Genomic DNA, 5,052 nt, shown 5'->3' with positions numbered 1-5,052 from the left:
GGTCATGGGGGCAGGTGGGGAGGCAGAGGGAAGACGGAAGCCCCCCGGGGAGCCGCAGGGGCTGGTCGAGGCCGGGCCCCGCAGAGAAACAGCCGGGATACGAGTTGGGCTGCAGGGCGAGTCCCTGCCTGGCCATCGAAGCTCCAGAGCAGTGTGTAGGCTGCGGCGGCTGCTTGGCGAGAGCTGGCAGTGCCTTGGGCCAGGACGCTGGCGGTTCAGGCCGACAGTGGACACGGAAGCTCGGTCCATTCTGGAGCCAGCGTCAGTGTGACTCAGGGACGGGTTATCATCCGAGTGAGAGGTGCCGTCCCGCTCAAGGTGGAGCAGCTCACTGGCTCTCCCCAAAAGAAAAGCCCGGATCGGTGCAACCTGCCAATTCCTATGGCTGAAGTATTCCCACCATGGCTGGAGTTGAGTCCACGCTGAGCCCTAGCTGGCTCCTGCTTCCTCGAGGCCTCCGTCTTCTTCCTTATCCCCATCACCGTTTGCCTTCATCGTCACTACAGCCACCGTCTTCATCGTCACCACCACTGTCACTTTCTTTATCACCATCCCTTCATCAGCAGCATCGCTGGGTTGAGGGATCAGAGGACTGCTCCTTACCCGTAGTTTCAAATCTTCGGCCACGACTGAGTCCTTCTTGCCCATTTTAAACTGGGGGGCAATCCCGTGGTGGAAAAAGAAATGGCAACCCACTCCTGTATTCTTGCCTCGAGAATTCCATGGACGGAGGAGCCTGGCGAACTACAGTCCATGGGGTCGCAAAGAGTTGGACACGACTGAGCGACTAACACTAACACAATCCCGTGGTGGCACCGAGCTGGGAATAAGGAGATGGCTGGGACAAGGGGTGTCTGAACGGACGAGAGCCCTGCCTTGTTCACGGCGCTGCGTCCAGCAGGACCCGACAGGCCCCAGGCTCCTTGGACTGACGGGGGAGCCTGGGCCACCTGCCTCCTGCCCACTGCGGCACTGGGTCGGCGCCATCAGGCACAGACAAGCTGGGGCAGGGCCTTGGAGGCCCGTTGTGTTTGGTGCCTGGGGGGAGGTGGGGGGCAGCCTGGCTGTCTGGGGTTGGAGGGGAGGGGTGTCTCCCGCATGAGCGGGGCGCCCAGCCCCCCCTCACCACGGGACGATGCCTGCACTGTTGGTGATGACGCTCCCACAGGGGAACCCGAGGCACTGGGGCTAAACCATCAGGGGGCTGGGCCCGGCTCTGAGTTCTCTGCAAGTCCGGGCAGGGACGGGCTTGTCCAGCTCTGGCTGTCAGGGACTCTGGACATGACCCTGGGGCACTGTGGCCTTCTTCCTCCTTCTGGAGCCCAGCCTGCGCCCTCTCTTTGAAGAGGGTGGGCAGACGTGTCCCCCCAGCCTGGGGGCAGGAGCACTTGGCTCTCTGCTCGGGTGCCTCCTGCCCGGGCACCGGGACTCAGCGCTCAGAGGGGGCTGCCCCAGGAGCCCAGCGCCTCACCTCCCAGGGGGAGAAGCCGGGGTCCACGAGGGGAAGGGGTGCCTCAAGGGCCACCAGGCTGCTTCCCCTACAAAGGCCGTGAAGGACGACCGACCTCACTCACCCTCCAGGAGACAAAGAGCTGCAGGGAGACGAGCCGGTGAGCACGTGAGATAGATTCACAGGCACAGAAAACAATCTTATGGTTACCCAAGGGGAAGGGGGAGGGGCAAATTAGGAGTTTGGGGTTAACAGATACCACGGTCACACACTAAACAGATGGACGATAATGCCTTCTGTACAGCACCAGGAACTATACTCAGTATCTCGTAACGATGTGTAGCAGGAATCTGAAAAAGAGAATCACTGTGCTGTCCGCCTGAAACCAGCACAACGTTGGAAATCAACTTTACTTCAATTAAAAAAAAAAAAAGACACATCAAGGTGGCGATGGCAGACCTTAAGCTTGGCGAGAGTCCTTCTGAGCCCCGAAGGCCTGAGCAGTGGCCCCGTTCAGAGGCACAGCGGGGAGGGTCTGCCAGCCAGTCGTTTTCAGGGTAAGAGACGCCTCACAGCAAAGGAATTTAGCAACGCCCGAGTGTGGTCCTGAGCACTTTCTCTCAGTTGTTCATGCCGTCATCAAGCTCTGAGCTCCCACCAGACTCCGCGTCCTACTACAGAGACCCCGTGACTGGAGGCCGGTCCTGCCACCGGCCTTGGACGAGCAAGCACCCTGCACCCCAGGTCTCCACAGCCCCTCCTCGCCAGGCCTCCCCACACCCACCAGCCCGGAGCTGCTGGTGGGCTTCTCCTCGGCATAGTCAGGTGCCCGGGGCTGGAGAGCTGAACGCACCCTGATCCCTGGGAGGGGTCCCCAGAGCCAGCGGGGCATGGCATCCCGTCGCTTCCCCACCGTCACCTCCCATCTGAGCATGTCCTCGGGCCCCTCCGTCTCTCGCCTGCATCGCGCTGATCTGCACTTACTGTGTGTTCACTCCACACAGTGGGTGTAACATAACTCCTAGCGCAGTGCACGCTTACGAAGTGTTCAGACGTGCGCACTTGTGTGCCCCCACCACCAGTCACGACACGAGACACACCCAGCCTCCAGGAACGCCCCCTCTTCTCCTGGTCCTCACGCGTTGGTGTCGCCTGCTCGAGATCCTGCCATCAACGGAATCTCGCAGAATCACGTCCGGATCTCTGGCTCTGGGATCCACTCACGCATGGCGGGAGGGCAGAGTCCCAGCCGGGCAGGCTTGCCTGTCCCTCCATCACCGGCCCTGCTTATCTCCCCAGCCGTATCTCTGGCTCTGGCCTGGCGTGGACATCATGTTCCAGCCGTGTGGAACACACACACGTCACTTCTGTCCTGCACGGACTGTCCTTTCCGCTCCATCGCCCTCCCCGGGGTGCGGCTGCCTTGTCTTCTGAGATCTGAGATCTGACCAGAGCGTCCTAGAGACCTGCTGATATCTCTCGGGCCCTGACCTGCATCTTCCGGCCACGTTCACCTGCCTGCTTGAGGCCACGTTGGCTCGAGGGCTCTGCTGAGCACCCCGGCTTGCACTGTCAGGGGGTGGGGTGCCCCACGGTCAGGGCAGCTCCTTCCTCCCAGCAATGTCCTCAGAGCCCAGCAGGCCTGGCGCACGGGAGGCCTCGGTGAACATGCAGTAAAGATGCATCTGCTCGTGGTAGCGCCCACCATCCAGAGTGTGCAGCCCTGGGAACCAGTGCACGTCCATGACCCCCGAGGGGCCGCCCAGAACACACAGGGACCTCCGTCTGACCCTTATCCCGAGGTCAGTGTTGCCTGCCCTTGAACCCGACATAGGGAACCACACAGAAGGTCGGCTCTGCGTCTGCCTGCCCCCGCTCACTCCAGACTGCAGCCCCGAGAGGCACCTCCCCGGGCGTGAATCCTGCCGCCTCGGTGACCGGCGGCCTTGGCACCCCTGCCTGATGCAGTTCCTTCCTCTCCCAAGATTTCTCTTCTTGCTTCTCCTTCCATCCTCACCCCGGGTGGGGGCTTTGTCAGCAAGTTACCCTTGAAATCCAGGGACCCGAGCCTTCGATGACCCTGGTCTCACTCGGGGGTGCCCGTCACGCTCCCTGCACCTCACTGCATCCCCTCTTTGCAACCCCCTGACATCTGGTCCAGGCACGTGACCCTGGTCCACCTGGCCCCACCTCCAAACTTGAATCCTCAAGGTGGGGCCCCCAGACCAGCAGCATCAGCATCCTTTGGGAATTCAGAGAAGCAAGTTCACCCCAGACTCATTGTCTGGGAAAAACCCTCTTTTTCTTTCCTTTGGTCTCATACTCCCAGCACTTCTGACCCCAGATGTGTGGTGTCTGTCCACAGCGACCGAGTGTCAGACCCCAGCCAGGGGTCCTCCAGTTCAATTCTGCCACTAGCCAGAGACTGCACAGACCCCACAAGTTAAGGGCTCAGTCTCGCCAGGTGACCCCACTTCAGATGACCCACAATTCTGTCCACCTTGGCCACAAATCAGGGGTTCCCATGAATCACCTCCTCCCTTTGCTAATTTGCTGGAAGGAAACCGGGAAAACACTTTTAAATACAATTGCTGATTTCCTAACTACAAATGATGTTTTAATGGATACAAATAAACAGGCAGATGAAGAGAGAGACAGGGGAGGTCTGGAAGGGTCCTGAGCACAGGCATTTCTGTCCCCGGTGGAGATGGCATGTTTCACCATCCCAGCATGGGGTCATGTGCACCCACCTGGCAGCTCCCCAAACCCCATACTTCAGGGTCATTTATGAGGCTTCAAAAGGATCAGTTGAGTTCAGTTGCTCAGTCGTGTCTGACTCTTTGTGACCCCATGGACTCCAGCATGCCAGGCCTCCCTGTCCATCACCAATTCCCAGAGTTTACTCAAACTCATGTTCATCGCATCAGTGATGCCATCCAACCATCTCATCCTCTGTCATCCCCTTCTCCTCCCGTCTTCAATCTTTCCCACCATGTCTTTTCCACTGAGTCAGTTCTTTGCATCAGGTGGCCAAAGTATTGGAGTTTCAGCTTCAACATCAGTCCTTTCAATGAACACTCAGGACTGATCTCCTTTAGGGTGGACTGGTTGGATCTCCTTGCAATCCAAGGCACTCTCAAGAGTCTTCTCCAACACCACAGTTTTAAAGCATCAATTCTTTGGGGCTCAGCTTTCTTTATAGTCCAACTCACATATCCATACATGACTATTGGAAAACCCATAGCTTTGACTAGACGGACCTTTGTTGGCAAAGTAATGTCTCTGCTTTTTAATATGCTATCTAGATTGGTCATAATTTTCTTTCCAAGGAGTAAGCGTCTTTTAATTTCATGGCTGCAGTCACCATCTGCAGTGATTTTGGAGCCCAGAAAAATAAAGTCTCACTATTTACACTGTTTCCCCATATGTTTGCCATGAAGTGATGGGACCGGATGCCTAAAAGCTTTAGGCCAACTTTTTCACTCTAAGCTTTCACTTTCATCAAGAGGTTCTTAGTTCTTCTTCACTTTCTTCCATAAGTGTGGTGTCATCTGCATATCTGAGGTGATTGATATTTCTCCCGGCAATCTTGATTCCAGCTT

The sequence above is a fragment of the Bison bison genome, unplaced genomic scaffold, assembly GCF_000754665.1.
Source record: "Bison bison bison isolate TAMUID 2011002044 unplaced genomic scaffold, Bison_UMD1.0 scf7180017864295, whole genome shotgun sequence".
Taxonomy (NCBI): domain Eukaryota; kingdom Metazoa; phylum Chordata; class Mammalia; order Artiodactyla; family Bovidae; genus Bison; species Bison bison.
Note: the sequence above shows the minus strand (reverse complement) of the source record.